The 27392-nt window shown below is 42.7% G+C and overlaps 1 protein-coding gene across 1 annotated transcript in view; it reads right to left on the reverse strand.

Annotated features, from left to right (window-relative positions):
* Positions 1 to 9433, reverse strand: part of LOC140734262 (gap junction alpha-3 protein-like) — a 29399-nt gene extending 19966 nt beyond the window's left edge. The window contains exon 1 of the mRNA XM_073057993.1: positions 9184 to 9433. The gene's annotated coding sequence lies outside the window, so the exon portion shown is untranslated. The remainder of the gene's footprint in view (positions 1 to 9183) is intronic.
* Between the last annotated feature and the right edge of the window lie 17959 nt (positions 9434 to 27392).

Here is a 27392-nt window from a genome sequence, read left to right on the forward strand (position 1 = left end):
CCTTCCTGTCAGTATGAACACAATTGGCCATTCTCCTCTGACCTCTTTAACAAGGTGTTTTTGAAAATTGCCACTCATAGGATTTTTTTTTTGCTTTTCCGAACCATTCTCTATGAACTGTAGAGACTGCTGTGTGTGTAAACAAAAATAAAAAAATCCCAGATCAGCGGTTTCTGAGATACTTAGACCACCCCATCTAGTAGCAACAATAATACCACAGTTAAATACACTTAGATCGTATTTCTTCCCATTCCAATGTTTAGTTTGAACAACTGAACCTCTTGACCATGTCTGAATGCTTTTATGCATTGAATCGCTGCCACATGATTGGCTGATTAGATATCTGTATTAATGAGTGGGTGTATCTAATAAAGTGGCCATTGAGTGTGGTTCACAAAAAAAGTTCATCTCAAGTTTAGTCGTGTATAAAACACAGCAGTAAATTAAAGCACAGCAAGATCACATATACATCATATAATAAATCATATATTTTTGAAATATTATTTGGCTGATAACAATTGGCCAGCATATCAATGATAGTTATTTTGCTCTTTTTCAAGATGGTGCCATTTGCTTCACTAGGCCAGCTGACAAAATTTCAATTTACAGTACTGTGCAAACATCCTAGGCACCCTAGATTTACACACACACACACACACACACACACACACACACACACACACACACACATACACACACACACACACACACACACACACACACACACACACACACACACGTGCCTAAGACATTTGCACAGTACTGTAAATCTGTTGGGAGCAAAGGATGTTGGGAATGCAAGGGTAGAGTGGGAGGGGTGAGGGACTGGTGGCAGAGAAGGAGTGCTAGGGGTGGGGGGAGGGGTGTTTGATGCGGGTGTAGACACCTAGCCCTGAGACACCAGGCAAGTTCCTTTTATTCCAAACAATTGGGTTATTGGTCATTACAGAATGTCCCTCCGGTGCTTCCTGCTCCCTCCCCTCTCCTTTCCTACTTTCCCAACCGTAACTCCCCTCTCCCTCTCCCATTCCCATTCTCAGTCCACAATAGGAACCCATATCAGAATCAGGTTTATCATCACTCACATATGTCATGAAGTTACTACAGTACTGTGCAAAAGTCTTAGGCACCCCAACTATACCACATGTGTGCAAGATATTTGCACAGTACTGTATATTTCATCTCAAAGCATCTCTGACAGTGCAACACTCCTCAGTAAAGGACTAGATTGTCAATTCAGATTATATGTGCTCGAACCATTGGCTATAATTGCCGAACAATTTAATTTAATGCACAAAATAATTCCCTCATCATCATTTTGTTTTTGCTTGTCATATAGCAAACTTAATTCAATAACTAGATGACATTGAGCTGAGAAGATGGCTTGTACTTTGTGTTTGCTTTGTCACTGCTGTAGTGAAAATTCGAAGCCTTCTCACATTAACCTTCAGTGGAATTTTCTATTTATTGAGTTGTGATGACAAGACTGAAATGTTAACTATTTCCACTGTCTGAACTGATGATCATTTCCACTATTTTTTATTCTGTTTACTATTTCACTACCTAGATGGACAAGATTCTGCAGCAAGATACACAAAATGTTGGAGGAACCCAGCGAGTCAGGCAGCATCTACAGTGTTTATAAAAAGTATTCATCACCTTTGGATTCCCTTTGGACGTTTTCATGTTTTATTGTTTCACAACATTGAGTCACAGTGGATTTAATTTGGATTTTTTGACACTGATCAACAGAAAAACTCTTTGTGCCAAAGTAAAAACAGATCTCTACAAAGTGATCTAAATTCATTACAAATATAAAACACAAAATAATTGATTGCATAAATATTCACCCCCTTTAAGTCTTCTTTACAAAAATGCTCAAGCTCTGTCAGATTGCATGTGGATCGTGAGTGGACAGACCTTTTCAAGTACAGACACAAATTCTCAATTGGATTGAGGTCTAGACCCTTGACTTGGCCATTCCCGGACATTAACTTTATTGTTTTTATCCATTCCTGTGTAGCTTTGGCTTTATGCTTGGGGTCATTGTCTTGCTGGAAAACAAATCTTCTCCCAAGACACAGTTCTCTTGAAGACTGCATTTTGCTGCATTCACTTTACCTCTACTTTCACAAGCCTTCCAGGGCCTACTGCAGTGAAACATCCTCACAGCATGATGCAGTCACCACTGTGCTTCATGGTAGGGATGGTGTGTTTTTGATGATGTGTTTTTGTTTGGCTTATGCCAAACATAGTGTTGAGTTTGATGACCAAAAAGCTCAATTTTGGTTTCATCAAACCATAGAACCTTCTTCCAGCTGACTTCAGAATCTTCCACATGCCTTCTGGCAAACTCCAGCCAAGATTTCATGTGAGATTTTTTCAACAGTGTCTTTCTCTTTGCCACTCTCCCATAAAGCTGTGACTGGTGAAGCACCCGGGCAATAGTTGTTGTATTTGCAGTCTCTCCCATTTTAGCTACTGAATTTTGTAACTCCTCCAGAGTTGTCATAGGTCTCTTGGTGGCCTCTCTCCCAAGTCCCCTTGCACAGTCACACAGTTTTTGAGGACAGCCTGCTCTAGGCAGACTTACAGCTGTGCCCTGTTCTTTCCATTTCTTGATGATTGACTTAATTGTACTACAAGGGATATTTAGTGACTTGGAAATTTTCTTGTATTCATCTCCTGACTTGTGCTTTTTAATAACCTTTTTGCAGAGTTGCTTGGAGTGTTCTTTTGTCTTCATGGTGTAGTCTTCATTTTCCAGGATACTGACTCACCAGTAGTTGGACCTTCCAGATACAGGTGTATTTTTACTAAAATCAATTGAAACTCCTTGACTGCACACAGGTCTTCAAAAACAAATCTCTATTTGAATAATTATGTGACTTATAAAGGCAATTGGCTGCACCAGTGATAATTTGGTGTGTCATATTAAAGAGGGTGGGGAATGAATACTTATGCAATCAATTATTTACTGTCTTATATTTCTAATTAATTTAGATCACCTTGTAGAGATCTGTTTTCACTTTGACACCATAGTCAGTTGATCAGTGTCAAAAAAGGCAAATTAAATCCTCTTTGATTCCATGTTGTAAAACAATAAAACATGAAAACTTCCAAAGGGGGTGAATACTTATTGCAAGCATTGAATGCAGGGGAATAAATCAGATGAAGGGTTTCTTCTTGAAACATTGACTGTTTATTTTCCTCCATACATATTGCCCAACTGGCCAAGTTCCTCCTGCATGTGGTGTGTGATGCTCACCTTCCACTACTTGTATTTTTGTGTAGGTTATTTATGCTGGTCTTGACGAGGTCTTAACTATTTTTAATATCTCACTCATTTTTAAATAGCAGCGATCTTCAAAGTAGTCCTGTCAGCCTTTCCTCTTTTATTTTGGTCACCTAATAAACGATAGGCTAAAGCCCTAATTTAGGGATATGAGCCCTAACTTAGTTTTGTTCTTAAGTGCAGTACTGAGGGAGCACCACAAAATGGGTTTAGCTGTTTTGGTGAAACCACTTATCTAGACCCAGTCTGCCCTCTAGAAGGCTGTCCTGATAAATACTAATCCTCAACCAATGTCCAAACACTTACTTTATATTTGTTGTAGGAACTTACTATGTAAAAATTTATTTTGACAGTTCCTACTTGCAATGATTATACTTTAATATTACTTATCCAGCTGTAAGATGCTTTGAGTCAATTTGGGGTGTGAAAGGTGCTGTATAATACAGTCCTTTTACTTCTTTATTTCTTTGTATCAGTAATAGAATCCATTTTGTCATGTGCTGTACATACATGATTTCTGATCATTATTCTATTGTTATTTTAAATGGAGAATATAACCTTGGTCCTGCCCCGTGAATAACTGTTCGCTGGTGAGAATGTATTGATATTGTTGGTCACACTGTGTTAGCAAAACATCATTAACTGTGTTTTATGGAGCAAGTTAATATTTTCGGAGAGATGCAAGTGATTAGCAAGATGGCATCAGAGCACGTCCACTTGTTTTGCAAACTGCTCCATACACATTCACTCATTACTTCCATTACAATCATTCTACCCTTTAAAATCTAAACTCTGTTTCTGAGAACTACCACACCTTATTCAGTTTTCCTTTATTCTAGCAGTTATAAAGAAATTTAATGGTTCCCTTGTACAATAACCTCACAATCTACCTTGTTATGATCTATTGTCTACCTGCACTGTATCTTCTCTGTGCTTTTTGCACTTTATTCTGCACTGTTATTCTTTTACCTTGTTCTACTTCAATGCACTGTGTAATGCGTTCATCTGTATAAACAGTATGTGAGAAGAGCTTTTCATTGTACCAATGCCAATACCAATTACTGTATAGATCCTGGAACTAAGAGCAAAAAATGAGCTGCTGGAGGAACTTGGTTGGCCAGGCAGCATCTGCAGTGGCAAAGGATGGTCAACGTGTCAGGTCGAGACTTTGCATCAGGACTGAGTGTTTCAAGTAGACCACTCCCTCTAATATAGCCTTGATGACTACGGTATATTGAATAGCCATAAATTCCTCCTCACTTGGATCCATCTATTGCTTGCTTGCTCCTGCCTAGTCCCTCAGTAGGGGTGAGGCTGGAGCAGGTAAGTGATTGGTGGATCCAGGTGAGGAGGGATTGATAGATAGAAGTTTGTAGGGAAGGAAGGGTGAGAGATAGCAATAGAGGTTAGATTGTAATAGTAAAGACAGCGAAGGGCAGCATATTCTGGAATCTGATGAGCAAAGAATATTTTTGGATGCACTCTGTTATATTTGAATGGATTATTGCTCAATCTGAAATGATACTGAGCTACACATGTCCATGTGCCATCTCCAGTCGCTTCTAATTTAGGAGTAGTGACAGCAACAGCGGCTTTGCTCAGGCTACTAGTTGCTCTGGACCAGATAAATTGACCTGGATTTCAAAATATGGTCTTTAGTGTCATCATCTGTGTACCTGAATGTTCCTGAAAATAAGTTTCATTTAACAGTCTGTTCTTATGCCATGGTAAACTATCATGGAATCTCACTATCAAAACTAACCAATGAAAAGACAGGCAGATGTATTAGGAATTGAGGCAATTGTGAAAATAGGAAAACAAATTAAAACTAATAGTGTTATATTACAACAAACCTGTACTGATACTCTGCAGGCTGCTCCAAGCAAACCTCAGAATTACCACAAGTCTTACTGATATCACCCAGCCTAATCACATTTCATATCCTTACAATCAGCAAATCGTTCATAACCTTCACATCCACAATTTGAAGATCTCTTTCTAGATTATTTACTTAACTCAGCTGGAGGGGAATAAACAGTCGATGTTTTCGGCCTGAAGTATTCACCAATTCTTTTAGCAGTGTGATAATCTCCTTTCCAAGTATAGCCTCAAACTGAAGCCGGCAATTCATGCCCACGCCATACTTGATCAGAGGTCCTGATCTCTTATCTTACTCATCACAGAGGCTTCCATCTCCATGACATCATCAGATCTTTCCCCACTTCAGCCAATGAAGTACATGTGATTTGTCACTTTGCATGCTCCTATTTCCTTTAGTTTTCCCAGAGCCTTGCTGGCCACTGTAAGCTCAATTCACCCAATCATCATTCCCATCCTTCTGAGCTAAATTCTTCCCACAGTTCGGCAATTCAAAGTAAAAATACTGCCTTCTCATTGTCACTCTATGGTCTAACCCACTTCATAGCTCTTTAACGTCCTTCAGATCAATATGAATGAAATTGATATCATGCAATGAAATTGCTGCTTTTCTGATTCAGTCAGCTGAGTGCCCCTCACAATTGACAGCTCACAATTATCATCCCTGAATGAGAAATGTACAACTTCATACCACATGCTAACGAGTACCGTATGCACAACCAATGTTCACAATTTGTCTTCTTCTGCACATTGGCTGTTTGCCAGTCTTAGTTTATGTATAGTGTTTCATAAATTCAATTACATTGTGAGAAAATGAATCTCAAGTACATACTTCAATATAAATTTACTTTGACTTTGTCTTGACTTTGGCTAACAGGCAGAGAATTTCAATGGTACCACATTTGTATTAGTCTTCTATGGATTTTGTTGTCAGGACCTTGGTGGAATTAACTATATGATAGTTTACATTTGTTCATTTTAAAAAAAAAAGCTACATATCAGATCTGGAAGATATAACTGGGTTTCTCAATGTTCACAACAAGCATTCCTATTACTGCTATGTCCAATTCATATTTGCATTCCCAGACTGACGTGCATGTCCATAGTCTCCTCTCCTGCCATAATGAGGCCAGACTCAGATTGGAGGAGCAACACCTCAAATTCTTCTCAGGTAGCTTCCAACCTGATGGAATGAACATCAATCTGCTAATACCTCTGCCCTCCCTCCTCTCTTTTTTCCCCATTATTCATTCCATTTACCCTCTTAATCCTTGTGTCCTCCTCCCCCACACTCATAATCTGCCTATCACCTCCCTCTGGTTCCCCTGCTCTTTCCCTTTATTTCAAGGTCCATTGTCTTCTCCTGTCAGATTTCTCCTTCTTCAGCCCTTTACCTCTTCCATCTATCCCCTCCCTGCATTTTACCTCATTACCTGCCTCCCCCACCATCCTACCTTCCTCCTCACCTGGTCTCATCTGTCACTTGCTGGCTTATCCTCCTGACCCTCCCACCAACCTCTTATTCTGGCTTCTACCCCCTTCCTCTGTTTTTCTCCCTCCAAGAATCATCCTTGTAAATAACTTCATAAAGTTGGCAATTCACTGGTGATTGTTCATTCAAAGTTTTGTGCCATGAGCTCATGTTTATTAAAATCTGCCTTTAATTTTCTTGTTTGTGATGGGGTTCTGGGAGAAATCTCTGACCCTCAGTTGTAGAGAGAGACTTGGTTTGATACCTTGTAAAAAGACATGATTGCCCTGAGGGCAGCAAAGTGGCACAGCTGGTAGAACCACTGACCCACAGGGCTAGAGACCCAGGGTGGTTTTAGATTTGCACTATAAATTGTCCCAAGAATGCAGATGTGATTGATTCTGGGGACAATTAATGAGTATGAGGGGTGGATAAAAGAAAAATAGGATTGACCTCACTCTGCTGAAGAGCCTGTTTCCATGTTATGTGTCTCTATGACTCTATTAATGTAAATGGGTGTTTGACAGTCATCATGGATTTGATGGGCTGAAGGGCCATTTTGTGCTGTCTGACTCAATGACAATATCTCATTGGACATTGACTGCATATAGGGGATGGAGTGGTTTGGATTCTAATGGTATCTGCCCATTGAAAGGTGAGTGTAGCTTTTGTAAAATGGAGGGGGGGGTAGATGTTCTCTCTTTGCATTTCCTTACTTAATTCCCTTTGAGAAGACCCGCTGTTCTCTACATGATTTTATCACAGTGCATCTTTTGCTCACTGTGACTGAGCTGCAGTCAGAGCTCAGCCCTCCCTGGATCAGGACCATCTACAGACATGTGCCTTTTGAAGCTGACCGTGATGGATACTTTGTCCCACTGGGCACCAGAGACCTTCCCATGTTACCCATAATGATCTGCATTTTTGCCATCCCACCAGACCTGCTTTCTGAAGTGAATGAAATGCCTGTTAATAAAGTGCCAGACTTACAGAGCCACGGTCTGGATCTCAGTCCTGGTATCTGTAGTTGCTGCCTTTTCCTTTCTCATGCTTTCATAGAAACAGAAAATAGTCGTGGAGTTGTACAACGTGGTAATGAGTCCTTTTGCTCAATTTGTCTATGCTGAGCTAATAGTCTATCCTGGTCCCATTCACCTGTGGCCAAAATTCCTCAAGGGTTCCAACCTTTTTTATGACATGGACCCTTACCATTAATCAAGAGGTCCATTTGGGAACCCCTGCACCCAAACCTCCTTGTCCTTGGACCTTTCCTACACTTGTGTAAATGTCTTATAAGCATTCTAATTGTACCTGTCTTTACAGTTTCCTTTAGCATCATATCTTGTGTAGAAATGTTTCCCCTCAGGTCCCTTTTAAATCATTCCCCTCTCACCTTAAAAGTACGACCTCGAGCTTTGGACACCCCCATACTGGGAAAAGACTGACCATTCACTTTATTATGAGTTTATCAATATCTATAAGGTCACCTTTCAGCGCTGCATACAAAGGGAAAGGGAAATGGAAATAGAAATGGCCAAACAGAAGAGGAAGAGGAAAGCATCTATGAGAAAGGAAATAGGAGAGAAATTGGGTAATTTCGGGAACAGCAAAATACTGTGGAAGCTGGAGGTGGTGTTACATAGATGTGCACACAGTGGCGTGGTTCACTGTGCTTGAAGATCAGACTCTAACAGGAGAGGCAGAGTCAGCTCTGGTTTACAGTCGAGTTCCAGGAATTAAACCACAAGACCATAAAACCACAAGACAGGAACAGAATTAGGCCACTTGGCTCATCGAGTCTGCTCCGCCATTCAATCATGGCTGATCGTTTTTTTTCTATCCCCTCCTCAACCCCAGTTCCCGGCCTTCCCCCCGCAGCCTTTGATGCCGTGTCCAATCAAGAACCTATCAATCTCTGCCTGAAATGCACCCAGCGACCTGGCCTCCGCAGCTGCACGTGGCAACAAATTCCTCAAATTCACCACCATCCGGCTAAAGTAATTTCTCTGCATCTGTTTTAAATGGACGCCACTCTATCCTGAGGCTGTGCCCTCTTGTCCTAGACTCTCCCACCATGGGAAACATCCTTTCCACATCAACTCTGTCTAAGCCTTCCAACATTCGAAAGGTTTCAATGAGATCCCCCCTCATCCTTCTGAACCGCAGTGAGTACAGACAGACCGACAGCCAGCGTTGTTCTCCTCCCCGCGGTGGAAGTATAATCAGCTTTGTCTCATAAACCGCAGCGGCGGGGGAAATATTTTCCAAACTTCTAGCATAATTCTAGGACTTTTGTTCCCACGCAGTAGTTTTAAGATCTTATGGGTAATATTGTTAGATAAATTACTCCAATAAGCTAATAAACTCAGAGTAAAGATATTCTGCTGTAACTTTTTGTTCAGAAACGGCGCGTTTTCCTTAAAATGCCAGAGCTGACTTCTCGTCAAAGTCTATATGTAAAAAAATACGTTCTTCGTCTTATATTCTGAGCAGAATGATTCTGAAAAAGTATTTCAAATGGCCAAACTATCAGAATTACCTGACTGCCAGGAGATTACATCATCAGAGCAGTTTCCAGACTATGTACCTCAGCAGGCTCCTCTCTGGGGTAACTCCTAGACCTTTTGCCTGGCCGCTACAGAATCATTTTCCGAACCTCGTTGATCCTCTGCCCGTGAACATCAAGAAAATAAAACAGCAAAATAAAACAAAAATCTTTTTAGATGGTGCCTGAAACTGATCCGAACTGAGGGAAACCACTCTCGCATGTGCCGTTAGTTTAGTTCCCACACAGTGTAGTCTCGAGTCCCACTGCCCGATGACTCCGTATTTGAATGAATTCTTGGCTGGAAAGTTGGGACAAGGATGAGTGACGGTACCACCAACCAATGGCACCTCCGCACAGCTCGGAAACCCGTTCTAAAAATAAACACGGTTGCGCTAGTTTTGGGGTGGGACTTGTTTTTATCAATCCCACGCTGGAATTTGGATGGGTAAGTTGTCTGCCTGACTGCCCGTCTGGCTCCGACCGAAAGAGTTGCGAGCACGGCGCTGTCCTTATCCTGTGCCCACTGGGTTCAGTACAGTTAGTTCGGTACTCGCGAAATAATGACCTTGTAAGAATTATTAGTGAGTGATTCCCAGGAAGCAGAGTCAGGACTTTGTCAATGGATGAATACATTTCACTTTAAACCACAAAATCACTTTGAAAATGGACCATACTGTGGAGCGTTGCTGCCTTAACACCATAAATTCACATGCGCCCTTCTGCCCAATATTTACTCTATTTAAAATAGGAACGTTGCATCGTGGCGATAAATAGCGCCGTTTAAATCGAGGTTAGAGACAGAATTAACTACAGTAGGCAGTAGTTTCTTGAAATGATACATATAACACACAACCTTAAACCCCAGCAGTTCATAAACGTTTAATCGACGAGAAAGGCTGATAAATGCAGAAAACCTTAGAGGGAGAATGACAGAAACTTTTACAAACTATATTTAGAGTTTCGGCGTGTAATATTTACTGGAAGCAGGCTGTATAGCCCGGAATGATTTTTGCCGTTTTGACTGATGGAATGTGTCAGGTTGCCGTCTAACGGGTATATTCCTGCAGGTCAGCTGTGGCTTGGCGGCGCACCCTGGCCCCTGAGACACAAGTCCCAGCACTACCCCCACCCCCTCCGTAGGGACTTCAACAATCACCCAAGCCGACACAGATCTGAGGCAACCAAGTATTGCCGGACGTAAGCCGATCGACGGAGACGTTAAACTGAGACATCCTGTCGGATATACGAATAAGATCTCTTTGTGGTATCCAATCATTGCCCTCGTCAACATTTGTACCTCAACCAACAGCCAGGATGCCAAACTTAGTTGGAAAATCTCCACGAAACGCCTCTGGATTATTCAACGTCATTGAATTGTACAGCACAGAAGCGGCCCTTCGGCCCACCATTCCGTGCTGACCATTTTACCGATGTACACATTAGGCTTGCATCCTTCTCTGCCTTGCCAACATAAGTATCTGTCCAAATACCTCTTAGAGGTAGAGGTTGTATCTGATTCCATCACATCTCCTGGCAGAGAGTTCCAGATATCAACTACTCTTGGTGTATATGTATAAAAAAAACCTTCCTCCTCAGATCCACTACAAAACTCCTTCCTCTCACCTTAAGCCTGTCGCCCCTCGGTTTTAATCCCTTTGCCACGGTAAGAAGATTCGATCATCCACCCCGTCCGTGCCTCTCATAATCTTATGTACTTATGCCAGGTCCCTCAGCCTCCGCAGCTTCATGGAAAACAAGCCCAGATTATCCAGTTTTTTTAAAAGCTGCAATGCAAATCATTTATATTATAAAGGTTTATGATTAAAAGCAGACTATATGCCAATGATCTCAACGCAAGTCCATGTTGAATATACAACTGTTTTCTTCATTTTTTACATTACTACAGTGACTACACTTCATAAATAAACTAAAAACATCTTTTATCTCACAGTGACTAACGTCGAGTTCCGTCTATCCATTCTAATGGCTACGGAACTTTATTGACCCTTGGTTAAACAACACTCAATGTTCAAATATTTTTATGAATTTCTCAATGGCTACACTCTCTTTATCACTGCAATCCCCCTCCCCCTCCATTCCAAAATTCAATTTTTAAAATTTATTTATAGAGACATAGCGCGATACGGGCCCTTCCGGCCTATTGAGCCGCACTACCCAATAACCCACCAATTTAACCCCTAGCCTAATCACAAGACAATTTACAATTGCCAGTTAACCTTCTAACTAGTCAGCCTTTGGATTGTGGGTGGAAACCGGTGTACCCGGAGGAAATACACGTGGTTTATGGGGGGAACATGCGAACGCCTAACGGACAGCGCCGGAACTGATCTCCATACTCCGCAACTCCCGGAGCTGTAGCAGCGTTGCGCTATCGTGATAAGATTCCTGTGTTTCTTTCGTTTTGTTGCCTTCCGAATTGAGATTGTTTTATTATTGTCACGTGTATCGAAATACAGTGAAGACCTTGACTTACATACTGTATCTACAGATTACATTATTACACAGTGCATTGAAGTAGAGCAGGGTAAAAGAATAATGCAGAATGAACTGCAACGGTAACAGAGAAAGTGCAGTGCAGTAAAACAATAAAGGAGCAAGATCAAAGGAAGGCAGATTGTGAGGTCAAGAGTCCATCTTATTTTACTGGGGAACCATCTAATCGTCATATAACAGCAGGGTAGAAGCTGTCCTTGAACCTGGCAGTATGCGCTTTCGGTTTTGCTTACGTATAATACGCTAGACACCAGATACCCCAACTATGACGTGTAATTAGAATAAGAAATGTGATAAATCAGTGAAAGCAATGGCATGCTAATAGACTCGGATATTTCCTCACCTGCCTATCAGCTCTCATTGGTGTCCCTCCTTTCTCCCATGGTCCCCTCTCCTCTTTTTCAGCCCTTTGCCTTTTCCACCTATTACTTGCCAGCCTCTCACTTCATCAGCCCCTCCCTCACCACCTAGCTTCACCTATTACCTTGCAGCTTGGACTCCTTCCCCTCTCCTTAACTACTTATTCCGGCGTCTTCTCCCTTCCTTTCCAGTCCGGATGAAGGATCTCTGTTCTGAAACGGAGTCGACGTCCTTTTCACAGAGGCTGCATGACCTGCTGAGCAATCAACAGCACTCTGTGTTTTCTGTCAGAAACTTCTGGATGGTTTTGGAGAGCAAAATATATTCACTGGAAACATTTCACGTCAATTAAACATTAAACATGCAACAAAACACTGGAATATTTTATTATTTCATAAGATATCTGTATTATCAAACAGATACAATTATTAATAACCCATAGATACTTAAGTTGTTTGCTAGAAGTGTAACAACTTTCCCCCGGTGAATCTCTCCTCTCTCATATCATTATATATTATTTACAGAACAACCTGTATAATAATTTGCATGTGTTGTATAGACTGAAAAAACAATGCAGTGGGTGTGTATTGTAAAGTTCGCGTCTTTATCTGTTCATATAACACTGGGGTTATTGTTTGCAAATTTCTGCATTTATTGCTATGTCTTCTCTTTTTCTTGGTAAGTTAAATCTTCTCATCTGACGAAGGGTCTCGGCCCGAAACGTCGACAGTGCTTCTCCCTATAGATGCTGCCTGGCCTGCTGCGTTCCACCAGCATTTTGCGTGAGTTGTTGTTTGAATTTCCAGCATCTGCAGATTTCCTCGTGTTTGCTGTTTTCATCTGTTCTTGGTTTCCAAAACCTTCTGTTGCAGGAGGGTGGAATGACTCAGGGAAGGGTGAAACCATTCCAGTGGCGATGTTTTGTGAGATGTTCTTATTCTGTGTGTGCAAGTTCTTGGCCAATGCTCTGCACTCACTCTGACACTGCGGAGACCACTGTGGCGGAGGGGGAATGTGATGGTCAGTTTTCCCTTTGCGGTTCCTCTCCATCTGGCACCTGATACTATTGACTCGTGCCAGCCATGAGCTTCTGGACCTCTGTAGAATGTGAAAACAAACAATACGTTTCCAGACCGTTTCTGCCTGTGCAGCTATCCTTGTTTCTATTGGAACATCACTGCACTAATCTACTGCCCTCAATGGCCTCGATAAGGATGTGCCGAGTTGGATGTGTATGAGGTCGCTGCGTTTGTACTAGGACAAAAACGTATGCAGTCCAGCAGCCCAACGACCTTTTCTACTTATTCCGTACTTTCAGCATGTCACATCATGCAAAGGTGTGTTATCAAAAAATTTTTGACAGTAAGCCGCATAAGGAGATAAGAGACCGGCAAGAGGGTGGTTTTGAGGTACAGCATAAAAGAGGAAATCACAAGCTGTCTCCGACACCAACACTGACCTCATCATCTCTGGAGAACTCCCATCTACTGTCACCAAACCCATAGTTCACTTACCCCTACCCAAGATCCACAAACCTGATTGTCTGGCTAGGCCCATTGTCTCTGCTTGCTCTTGCCCCACTGGTGTCCTCATACCTCGACTTCATTCTATCCTCCTTGGTTCAGTCTCTTCCCACCTACATCCGCGAAACTTCTCACGCTCTCGATCTTTTCAATTCCCTGACCCTGGCCGCCTCATTTTCACCATGGATGGCCAGTCCCCATGCACTTCTATTCCCCATCAAGAAGGCCTTAGCTCTCCGCTTCTTTCTCAATAAAATAACCAAACAGATCCTCTCCACCAACCCCCTCCTCCGTCTGGCAGAACAGGTCCCTCACCTTCGGCAATTTTTCGTTCGGCTCCTCCTGCTTTCTCCAGACTCGAGGCGTAGCCATGATCCCCAGCAATGCCCGCCTTTTCGTTGGTTACATAGAATAGCCTATGTTCCAATGGTAATGCTCCCCAACTCTTCCTCCGCTACCTTGAGGACTGCGTTGGTGCTGCTTCATGCGCCCATGCGAAGCCCTTCCATTTCATCAACTTTGCCTTCAACTTCCACTCTGCCCATAAATTCACTTGGTCCATTTCTTACACCTCCCTCCACCTTCCTTTCCAGGACATCAGAGATGTCCACCTTATTCAGAAGAAAACCGGGATTTGCCTTCTTCCACCATTGATGCTGTCCTCATCCGCATCTCCCCCATCTCCCAATATCCGCGCTCTCCCCATCCTTCCACCTGCTTAACAGTCATAGAGTACTTCTTGTTCTGTTCTTACCTACCAGCCTATGAGCCTTCGCATCCAACTCATCATTCGCGCAACTTCCGCCATCTTCAAACGGATCCTACCACCACATATATCATTACGTCCCTCCCTTTCTCTGCTTTCCGCGGGGATCGCTCCCTCCATAATTCCCTGTCCATTCGTCCCTCCTCACTGATTTCTCTCCCGGCACTTATCCCTGCAAGTGGATAAAGTGGCCACTCGTCTCCTCCCTCACCTCCATTCACGACCCGAAACAGTCCTTCCAGGTGAGTCAACACTTCACCTGCGAATCTGCTTGGTTCGTCTATAGTGCCCGCTTCCCCCGGCGGCGGCCTCTTCTGCATTGGTGAGACCCGTCGAAAATTGGGGGACCGCTTCGGCGCCACCTCCGCTCATTCACCAAAATCGGAACTTTCTGGTAGCCATCTATTTTAATTCCAATTCTGATTCCAGTTCCGACATGTCGGTCCATGGCTTCCTCTTGTACCACGATGAGGCCATCTTCAGGATGGACACCTTATATTCCGTCGATTTCTCCTTCTGTTACAAAAATGCCCCTCTCTACCCTCTTCTTCTATTCCCTACTCTGGGCTCTTACCTCTTTGCCCCACTTGCCTATAAATTCCCCCTGGATCCGTTCCTCCTTCCCTTTCTCTAATGTTTCACTCTCTTCTCTAGTCAGATTCTTTCCTTTCCAGCCCTTGACCTTACCCATAGATGCTTACGCACCCACCTGGCTTCATCTATAATCTTCGAGCTATCTTCCTGCCCTCAAATTTACGTGGTCTATTTCCGATTCATCCACTTCGTCTCCAACTTCCACCCTGCCCTTTATTGACCCGGTCCATTTCCGACACTGCCCTCCCCTTTCTCGATCTCACTGTCTCTATCTCCGGAGATAGCTTATCCACTGACTCTCACAGCTATACCTCTTCCCACCCTGTTACTTGTAAAACCCCACCCCCTTATCTCAATTTCCCCGTCTCCACCGCATCTGCTCTCAGGATGAGACTTTTCCAGAACAAAGGAGATATCCTCCTTTCTCAAAGAAATGGGCTTCCCTTCCTCAACCGCATCGCTTCCATTTCACGCACGTCTGCTCTTATCCAAATCTCCCGCCTCGCTATCAGGGATAGGGTGCCTCTTGTCCTTACCTACTACCCCACCAGCCTTCGCGTCCAGACATAATTCTCCGAAACTTCCGCCATCTCCAAAGGGATCCCACCACCAAGCACATCTTCCCTCCACCCCCCACTTTCTGCTTTCCACAGGGATCGCTCCCGACGCGACTCCCTTGTCTGTTCCACCCTGCCCACTGATCTCCCTTCTGGCACTTATCCTTGCAGGCGGAACAAGTGCAACACCTGCCCCTACAACCCTTCCTCACTACCTAAACTGTCTCTCCAGGTGAGGCGACACTTCATATGTGAGTCTGTTGGGACTATATACTGTACAAGTGTCCGGTGCTCCCGGTGTGGCCTCTTGTCTATCGGTGAGACCCGACGTAGATTGGGAGACCGCTTCGCCGAGCAGCTATGCTCTGCCTGCCAGAAAAAAAACAGGATCTCCCAGTGGCCACCCATTTTAATTCCACTTCCCATTCCCGTTCCGATATATCCATCCATGGCCTCCTTCACTGTTGTGGTGAGGCCGCACTGAGGTTGGAGGAACAGCAACCTATATTCCGTTTGGGTAGCCTCCAACCTTTTGACATGAACATCAATTTCTCGATCTTCCGGTAGATCTTCCCACCCCACACCGCCTTCACCATTTCCCACCCCCTTTTCCTTTTCTCACCTCGATCTTCTTGCCCGCCCACCGCCTCCCTCTGGTGCTCCTCCCTCCTTCCATAGCCTTCTGTCTCTTCCCCGCTCTTTACTTCATCTCTCCCCTTTCCGGTTTCACCTGTCACCTTGTGTTTCTCTCTCCTCTTCCCCATCTTTTAAATCTACTCTGCTTTCCTTCTCTTCAGTCCAGCGGAAGGGTTTCGGCCGGAAACGTCGACTGTTTACTCCTTTCCTAGATGCCGCCTGGCCTGCCGAGTTCCTTCAGCGTTTTGTGCGTGTTGCTCGGATTTCCAGCATCTGCGTCTTCTTCTCTTTTTTTATTCACCCTTCCCTTCTCCCACTTTTAAATTATGACGTCTTCCCCCTTCCTTTCCAGTCCTGAAGAAGGGTTTCCGCCCAAGATGTCGACGGCTTATTCATTTCCATAAATGCTGCCGGACCTGCCGAGTTGCTCCAGCATTTTGTGCGTGTCACTAAGAGCTTGGAGACGCATAAAAAGGAGGAAAGAAAGGCAGATTGCAGTGAAGTTCAGTAAGATATTCAAGAGCCCGAGGATCTCGGCAGGCAGAACATTGACTAAAATCAGGAAATGCACGAGAGTATCATTAGAGGAAAATAGTATATCCGAGGAATGTGGGGATGCATTGATACGAAGAATGAAGTCTTTGAGGGATTTGCAAATAAGCATTTTAACACTGAGCGATACTTATATAGATGGAGCGCAGGAGACGGTCCCTTCTTCCTCGCGGATAGCGGAGCTGTTCACGTCTGTTAACACTTCAACACTATCACACATCTCGGCTGCACTCCTACCTATTCATCTATGGTAGGTACGTCACGAATCGCAAAACACTGTCTCAGCAAACAAACAGGAGACATCTTCAAAAGACGATGCCTCATTAACACCCAATACATGCCCTCTTCGCACTTCTACCATCAGATAGGACGTATCGGACGTGAAGACGCACATACAACCTTTTAGGAAAAGCTTCTTCCCCTCTTCTGTCAGATTTCCGAAGGAACCCATGAACACTAACTCACTACTTCTGCACTACTTATTCTATTTTCGATATATTTCTTATTTTAATTTATGAATTGCTCTGTATCGCTGCTGCAAAACAACAATTTTCAGGACATAAGTTAGTGATAATAAACCTGACCCTGATTCTGAACTCAACTTGTCCACGCCAAACCAATTCATTCTATTGTTGGTCTGGTAGACAGCCTGGTAGTTTGAGGATGATGTTGCCGTCATATATAATTATTCTTTATTTCACATCCCTCTCATGCCAAATCTTTTCTGGCTTATAAGATTCAGATAGTTACTACGTGATTCTATCACCTCTCACAAAGTATCCCGCTAGCACGGGGCCAGCAGATAACTCACCAGCAACCGAGAGAAGAAACCCGCCTTTTCTCCATCTATCATTTTGTGACCACAGGGTATTCATTCTAGAGGCCAGTGGGCCGCAGCCATTCCGGGTGATGGAGATGGGGGTGAGAGTGGGAGGGGCCAGCTCTGTACAGGATGTCTTCTGGGTTCCGCTTCTCAGAACTCAGCGAATCAGGAAGGCCTTCTGTAGACGAGTGTGAAATGCAAGTTACTTAGGGCACCCCCACTCGCACCCGGGAACCCACAGAAAGTATGCAGGAACTCTGCGGGAACCCGGCATCAATTCTGTAGTCCTTCTTGAACGTTGAGGTGGTCGTCTCTACCCACCTGCCCATGGATCAGCCAGGGCGCGGGAGCGTGCATCCTGCAAGGGCGGATCTGATTTCTGGTAAGTTCCCAGAGCTACCATCAATACTCTCAATGAGCGGAGCTTTGAGGGTACTTTGGCACTGCAGTATTTAGTCTTTCCAGCAGATTACTGGCATCGTAGGTGCTTGAATCCCGAGGTGTGACAGCAGCTAACTAGAATACTAATCTGCTGTTCACTTTCAAGATGACAACATTTCATCTCTTTACTATCACCTTGCCATGCCTTTACTGCCAGCTGGGTCACCTATTGCAACTGATCAGTGACCAAATAACCTGATTTCAATTGCATGAGTTGAGTGCATGGTCCTTATAATCTCGTCCTCTGAATCCGCCTTTCCATCTCGCCTAGACTGAAATATGGCTACCTCCAAATGAATAGGCTCGCTGATGCGGGTGTTCACACAACGGTCACACATCCAAAGACCCAACGGCATTTCCTGTAAGTGAACAATTCACGCCCATGGGTCGAGTCTGTCACAATTTACGATCTTGGGAAGACCACAGTTTGGGCAAATTCCACGCAGAAAGGGGTCAACACAGCATCCTAATTGCACTAGATCTGAACCCCCTTCCACCCGCAGGGACGGGGGTCTGGCTGGAGTTTTCCCGCTTGGAGGGCTCAGACATCGGTCATCTTGCTATGAAATGTTTAGACCATATGACCTTGGAGTAGAATTTAGCCATTTAACATACCGAGTCTGCTGCGCCATTCCTCATGTTTGATTTATTATCACTCTCAACCCCATTCTGCAGCCTACTCCCGTAACCTTCGGCGCCCTTACTAATCAAGAATCTACTAACCCCCGCTTTAAATATACCCAATGACTTGGTCTCCACGACTGATTAATTCCAAGATTCATCACCCTGTGACAATAGAAATTCCTTCTCATCGCCGTTCTAAATGGAAGTCCGTGTATTCTGAGGTTCTGCCCTCAGCCCTAGACGTTCCCCTCTGTAGGAAGCATCCTGGAATATGGCCCTCTTTAGACCCGTTGTTCCAGAAGGTTCTTGGGGATTAGTCTATGTGGCAGAAGCTCCTCCTGTCATCTTCCTCTGGCGAGGAGGTTTTGTTCCCAGCCTCACCCTTCCACTGGTTTTGCCTGACAACGGGGGGAGTGCTAAAACAACCTTCTTCAGGCAAAAATATAGAAGCCTTTGCCCTCCCGGTTGCAGACGATATCCATGGCCCCGGCAGCTCCACAGCGCACTCTTGCTTAAGACAACCAACTCACTTCTAGACTAAAGCAACGGTCGGTGATTCTGCATTCCCTAAAGGGGCTTCGGTGCAGAAATGTCCAGATTTAGTTTCCGGTGGGTGCTGTTCTGGTTATACTTGTACAGCCCCAAGTGAGGGGGGGGGGGGGAGGGAATAAACTCACGTTAGCACCACACGAGAAGCGCCGCCATCGCGCTGTACGCGGCGACCATCATGTGTGCGTGGACTCGTGCGTCTCCAAGCTCTTAGTGACATTAGATTTGCTTTTTTTTTGCAATTTTGAATAGCACAAATGCAGGGACCTGCAATGCACAAACCAAACGTTCATTGAGTGCGCAAATCCTCTTGACAATACTATATCATTTCTATGTCACGTAAGGATAAGAGGAATTAAATCTGTCCGCCAATTTGGAATTAAAAATCTAGTGTCAGTTATGGTGTATATGCAATGATTGAATTGTTGTAAACACACATGCTTCTTCAAGGTTTTATTGGGAGAGAGGGACATGCCATCCTTCCCTGATCTGGCTTACGTGGGTCACGCTGTCTGCGCACAGTTCGTACGTTCTATGCGTCACTGGATGGGCTGTCTTCTTGATGTTCTCGTTTCATCTCATATCGCCTGGATGTACACGTGGGTTAAACTGGCCACTAGAAGTTTCTCCTTAATGGAGGTTAATGGCCAAAACAATCAGTGGGGGGATGGGCATATATGAGAGAGAATAAATTTAAGAATAAATAGAGTGGGATTGCGTGAGTTCCTTAGGCTGTCATTGTGGGAATCCACATGGATGACTCTGAAACGACCTTTCGCCCAGCAAGCAACTGAACTGTGGGAACATTCAGAAGATGAAGAATCCTGTGTTTAACATATCACATGAACGAATTAACAGGAAACTGGTTGCTGGGTTCTCCTTTTGACTTTTAATCTCTAAAGCTCACATTCACACGGAGCAGTTTAGTTCCCTTCATTACTGAATCATGTTTATATAGTAAATAACCACCAAAATAACCCCATTAAGTAAATATTTACATGCAAAATCAAATTCAGACAACATATGGAATCGTGTGTTGTAGATCATGAGCAAAATAATAACCCAGGAGCAAGCTGTTCAATTGCATAGTTTATGTCAAAACAAGAGTTTAAAATAAAAAAAACACATCTTTCACTATCTGCTAATGTGATTCCCTCCCGGGCAGTGCTGAGGAACGTTAGGAAATCAGAGTTCCAGGTCTGATCTGCTGCATGGTCGTGGTGTCCATGTTGCCCAGTGTTGTAGCAGTTCGGTCAACGCTACTACAGCTCAGGGCGTTGGAGTCTGGAGTTCAATTCGGGCGCTGTCTGTATGCTATGTTTTCCCTGTGATTGAGTGGGTTTCCTCCGGGTGCTCTGGTTTCCTCCCAGTGTCCAAGGACACACTGGTTAGGAGGCTAATTGGTCATTGTAAATTGTCCCGTGAATAGGTTAGTGATAAATAGGTGGTTTGTTGGGCAGCGTGGCAGAAGTGCCTGTTTCAAGCGGTACCTCTAAATAATAAATAATATTACAATGATTACTACTGTATGGAAATAGAAAATGAAAAAAAAAATAGAGAATGCTGGAGATACTCAGGAGCTGATGGTACCTGTGGAGGGAGAAGCAAAAGAAATAATCTTGGTCAACAAAATTCGGAATTTTCAAGGGTTTCTCCTGTCAGGTTTGCTGCATCTGCAGGATTTTATTTTTCATGCACTGTAACTCTGTATGGGAAAATCAATATTTCAAAATCACCAATGTGCCACAGCTAAAAGTGTTTGGGTGACAGTGGAAAGAGATGCTAAGTTTCAAATCTTGAACCCCTTGTTAGTACTGACAAAGGCTTTCCAAACTGAAATGTGTCTCCATCTGTGAATGTCGCCTGTTCTGCTGAGTGTTTCCAGCATTTTAGAGTCTGAGTCACTTTCTGCTTTCATTTCGGAAAAGGATGAATGCTGGTGGTTGAGCTGAGATCGTGTGGCTGTGTCGATGGAGAAAAGATGGGCAATGAAAGCATCCACATGGTGTGTGGGGGTGGGGAGAGGTGATGGGGAAGTTTGTTCAGGATTGGGGCACTGTAGTACATGGTAGGAGGGAGAGACCGATGCAAGTATTCAGTTTTGTGAAAGACTTGGTTACAGAGGTTCAAAATACTTTTTATAAATATATCATACAAGTAAACTATAAAAGCAATGGTACCAGTTGGTGGTAAGTCTACCTTCAAAATGATTCTGTTACTTTCTGTATTGAATAATGCTTCCATGGTAAAAAGTTAAAAGTTTATTTTTACAAAGTTATAATTAGTTGGGTTACTCAATGTACCAAAAGAAAGGAAAAATTATGACCTTCATCAATTGGATATGATGCATAACATTAATCAAGTTCATTGTCATTTTGCTATATACATGTGTACTGTCAAACAGGACAATGTTTTTCTGGACCAGGGTGTAAAGCACAGTCATACACGTAATACACAATAACTTAGGATAGTAAGAATTAAATCTACAAATGAATTTGCAATTAATAAAGTGCATACATTAAATATTGTAGGTAACAGAACAGATTAACTGGTGTCACTTTGAATGCGATGCGGCAGGAAGTTCAGAAGCCTATTGGCCTGAGGGAAGAAGCTGTTTCCCATCCTGACTGTTCTTGTCTTTATGCATTTGATAGTCAAAGAAGATGCTGGATGGATGGGTGGGATCCTTGATGATACTAAGGGTCCTGCGTATGCAGCGCTCCTGAAATTTGTCTCCAATGGATGGTAGGGAGACCCTTATGATCCTCTCGGCTGTTCTCACAGTTCTTAGTAGGGATTTCTGGTCTAGTGCTCAGTTGGAAATGTAACCTGTCAGGACGTTCTCAATGGTGCTCCTGTAAATTTCAGTTAAGGTGGTGGGGGTGAGGGAGGAGCCTCTCTTGCCTCAATCTCCTCAGCAACAGGAAGTCCTGCTGTGCCTTCTTATCCAAGGTGGTGATCCAATTCCAATTCCAAAATTAGCTAAATATATCTAAATGAAAATGAAGGAAATGCTGGCATTCTAGGGTGGTCAGGGCTGGGTTACACAATGTGACACTGTTAGTGTGCAACCTAATTTCAACAAAAGCTTCTTCCCTGCCATCATCAGGTTCTTGAACCAACATAAATAAAATCACAACACTACCTTGGACTATATATTTCTCACATCAACTTCCACTAATGCTGTTATATTTATTTTTCTTTATTTTGTCAAGTAACTTATATGTGATTATGTGAATTTATATATACAATAACTTATGTCTATAATGTTTGTAATGTACTGTGCTGCTGCAAAATGCTAATTTCCACGCATCTATACCCTGCGCACGCATGCCTGTGACAATAAGTTGAGCTTGAACGTGAATTTCCATCAGAGAAATGATGAAGGCTTGCGATGTGAAATATGCCATGTCCAACCAGCAAATATCATGTTACAATTCAGTAGTTCATAACAATTGATCAGATCCATACTCAACCGTTTCAGAACAATATCTTCCCACTTCTGAATGGTCCATGAATACTACCTCACTATTTCTTGTTTGCACTATATTTTTTTATTGCAACTTATTGTAATACTTTTAATTCTTACACTGTACTGATCCCACAAAACAACAAATTTTATATACCAATGACAATAAGTCTGATTCTGATCAATTACACAGGGGTTAAGGACACCAAACTAACACGTCACTTCAGAGAACTTTACCTTTTGTGGTCCTCCTTCCCTTACAGCCTCCAACCCCCAATTGTCCACTCTAACTGTAAACTTCAAATAAAAGTTATTTGTTCTTGTGGTTTGTTCCACAAGAGTTTTTATTTTACAGATACTGGTGGATGAGTGGAACACACTACTAGGGGTGGCAATGGAGGCAGATACATTAGGGACATTAAAAAAAAACTTCTAGACAGGCACATTACTGATAGAAATATGGAAGGCTTTGAAGGAGGGAAGAGTTAGATGGATCTGAGAGTAGGTTGAGAGACTGGCACAACATCACGGGCTGAGGGGCCTGTGCTGTGCTGTGAAGTTCTACGTTTTATGTTCTCTCTACCAATCTCTGACTCTGGTGGCATTCCCTCCTGCATTCAGAGGTCGCAAACTCAGCTTGAAATCCTTGGCACAAGTTCAATTGCTGTACCATTCCCCACTCAAAGTGAACAATTCAATTAGCAGAAAATAATCAGATGGTCTTGCCTCTGAAACTGAAACGTGGTCAGAATTACAGGGACAGGGCAGGCAGAGCCATTGTGGCTTACAGTACAATCATTTGCTGTGTTTGATTAGGGCCAGAATCAGCAATTGGTTCATCAACTGCCAAGCGCAAAGGCAGGCAGGAATACCACACAATGGGTCATAATAATAACTTAGAGACAGACTTATTAATTCCTCAGTCCACTATATAAGGAGCACAGGGAAACTTGTTAAGATAAATACTTGTTACAGTGTTTGAATTTCCTGGGCTCATTGAGGTTAAATACAAAAATATTAAACAATTTTATTTTGTTGCATAAAGAAAATAGTACACATAGACAGAAGCAACTCTTCTCCTCATCACTCTTTACTACTCTTAACAGTTTGGTGATGAAAATGATTAACATTATACCTAAAAGGCGATGCAGAATGCCTAACACTGGATTGTTAATTTAAGAAAACCCATTTCATTCATTAATATCTTTCAGAGAGGGAAATCTGAGGTAATTATCTGAGTTAACTTCCACATGACTCCAGACCAACAAATATGGATGATTTTTAACTCACTTGAAAACAACTCAAGGGACAGTTAGGAATGGAAATTTTTGACTGTGAGTCCCTGCAAAGGATTGCAAGGATCACTGGGGCCTCTCTTCCACCCATCAGAGATATTTATCCGGAGATTTGCGTATGCAGGGCCTTTGGCATCATTAATCATCCCTCCCATCTGTCCAACAGGCAGGAGGTACCGTGGTATAAGACAAGAAATGTTAGGATGGGAAAGAGCTTCTTCCCCCATTATTGAACTCCCTTCCATCACCCAGGTCTCATCATGTATGAAGCACCAATAGCATTATACTGTTTACTTTTTAACTTGTGTTGTAAATGCACCTTACTATTTGTTCACTTATTTGTGTATAATACTACTTTAAGTGCTGTGTGTGTGAGTTATATGTACTGTGTTGTGCACCTTGGTCCAGAGAAATGTTGTTTCGTTTGGTGGTGTACTTGTGTATGGCTGACGATAGTAAATTGAGCTTGAACTTGAAATGATTGCCAGCCTTGTAAATAATACCCATGTCCACAGAAAGGAAAAACTTTCAATAATGGTCTTTCTCCAACATCATAAGCCCAGACATATAGACTACAGTTTTAAAATTGTATTATACAGATTTAAAAGTAATTCACTCATCAATTGAATTGTTCAGTACATACCATCCTAAAGTAAAGGTAATACTTACGTCCTTTCCCTTTATTTGGACTGTTCTCAGCTCCGTAAGTTACCTTAAATGTAGTTAACAAGAGTATTTGTTGATTCTTCTGTTGAATATCTGTTGAAATGGTGAAGAAGCCATTCTTTACCACCCGGGTTGTAGAGTAGGTGACATTTGAAATTGAACTTTGCTGTCTCTTAGAATAGAAAACAAATTTGTTCAATTGTGTAAATAAATAAAAGCAGATGATAAGTCCATGTTTGGACCATTTTCACAGACATTTTATATTTCTACATCTTGTTGAGAGTTTCAGCAAGTTATTAAGGCTGATTCATCTACTGCCAAATACAAAAACAAAGACGTGCGATGCTTTGTTCTTGCTAATCCTATATCAGCTAAAGAATGATTTACTAGAAAGCTTACAAGAATAAGATGGCTCATTTGATGGAATTCAGTAATGTCTTTGATAGGTGATGGTCCTTTGTTTTATCTTAAGGTAAGATTCTCCCTTTACATCAGATTTTTGGCCTTATTAAGAATGTAAGTGCAACAATAGATATTAAATCACCCTTCTCTATCTTATTATTAGCCTGTGTTAATATGTTTACATGTGGTTCCAGAACAACCATTCTCTGAATATTTTCTTTGCTGGGGAGTGCTTTTTTGTTTCATGTCTTCTGACCTTGCTGAAGTTGAGATTGTAAGGTTAGTTAAGCAGGAAATTAAATAAACCTTCCAGAAAATTTGCTATCTAAAACTTCACATCTATCTACCAGTGCTCTTTTAAGTAAAGACACCCTAAAACTCTCTTCTGCATGTAGAGTACAGGGAGAGATTAGAATTAGTAGAACTTACAGCCATTTGATTTCAATATCTTCTTCAGGAATTTCTTGTTGATGTGAGGACAGGGAATATTCTCCTGTCTGGATCTCTGTGTCCTGGTGGCAGTTTTGATGCATGTCTTTAGTATAACTGGTCTAAATTGGGAATCCTTTCATACACTCAGTGGCTATTTTATCATGTACACCTGTATACCCTCTCTTCAATGCAAGTATCTGATCAGCCAATCAAGTGGCAGCGACTCAATGTATAAAAGCATGTAGACATGGTCAGTTGTTTTTCAGGCCAAACATCACAATGGGGAAGAAACATGATCTAAGTGACTTTGACCATGGAATGATTGTTGGTGCCCGATGGAGTGGTTTGAGTATCTCAGAAAATGCTGATCTTCTGGGATTTTTGTGCACAGTTGTCTCTACAGAGTTTACAGAGAATTGTGCAAGAAACAAAAACCATCCAGTGAGAAGCAGTTCTATTGGTGAAAATGCCTTATTAATGAGATAGGTCAGAGTAGAAAGGCCAGGCTGATTCAAATCATAAGATCATAAGCCAAATGGACAGAATTAGGCCATTAATCCATCGTATCTGCTCTGCTATTTCGTCATGGCTGATCCTTTTCCCTCTCAACCTCACCCTTCTTCACATAATCTTTCATACCCTGGCTCATCAAAAATTTATTAACCTCCACCTTAAATACACCCAATGACCTGGCCTCCACAGCCACCTGTGGCAATGAATTCCACAGATTCACCATCCCCTGGTTAAAGAAGTTCCTCCTAATCTCCATTCTATGGTGATGTCCTTCTATTCTGAGACTATGCCCTCTGGTCCTATTCTCCCCCACCAAAGGAAGCATCCTCTTCACATCCACCCTATCTAAGCCTTTCAACATTTGATAGGTTTCAGTGACATCCCCCCTCATTCTTCTAAATCCCAGTGAACACAGGCCCAGAGTGATCAACCGCTCCACATACCATAAGTCTTTCATTCCCAGAATCATTCTCATGAACCTCCTCTGAGATTTCACCAATGTCAACACATCCATTCTTAATAAGGGGCTTAAAACTGCTCACAAAATACCATGGGAGGCCTCACCAGTCCCTTATAAAGCCTCAGCATTACATCTTTGCTTTTATATTCTAGTCCTCTTGAAATGAATGCTAACATTGCATTTGCCTTCCTCACTACTGACTCAACCCACAAACTAATCTTTAGGAAATCCTGCACAAGGATTTCCAACTCTCTTTGCACCTTGGATTTTTGAATTTTCTCCCCATTTAGAAAATAGTCTATGATTTTATTCTTCCTAACAAAATCATAATCATACACTTCCTGACTCTGTATTCAATCTCCGTTTATTCCCAGTCTTTGCCTCCTACCAGACAGTCAATGCTCTATCCATTTTAGTATCTTTCCTGTAATACAATGGGCTCTTAACTTGTTAAGCAGCCTCGTATGTGGCACTTTGTCAGAGGTGTAATGAAAATCCAAGTACACAATCCACTGATTCTCGTTTGTCTATCCTCCTTGTTATTTCTTCAAATAATTCCAACAGATTTGGCAGGCAAGATTTTCCGTTAAGGAAACCATGCCGCCTTCAGCCTATTTTATCATCTACTTCCAAGAACCCTGAAACCAAATCCTTAACAATCAACTCTGACATCTTCCCAACCGCTGAGGTCAGGCTAACAGACTTTAGTTTCTTTTCTTCTGCCTCTCTTCCTTCTTGAAGAGTGGAGTGACATTCGTAATTTTGCAGTCCCCCAGAACCATTCCAGAATCTAGTGATTCTTGAAAGATCATTACTAAGTCCTCCACAATCTTGTCAGCTACCTCTTTCAGAATCTTGGGGCGTAGTCCATCGGGTCTGGGTGACCTACCTACCTTTAGACCTTTCAGTTTCCTAAGCACCTTCTTCCTGGTAATAGCAATACACTCACTTCTGCCCCCGACACTCTTGAACTACTGACAGGAAGGTGACAGTAACTCAAATTACCACATGTTACAACATTGGT

Source organism: Hemitrygon akajei, chromosome 10, assembly GCF_048418815.1.
Source record: "Hemitrygon akajei chromosome 10, sHemAka1.3, whole genome shotgun sequence".
Taxonomy (NCBI): domain Eukaryota; kingdom Metazoa; phylum Chordata; class Chondrichthyes; order Myliobatiformes; family Dasyatidae; genus Hemitrygon; species Hemitrygon akajei.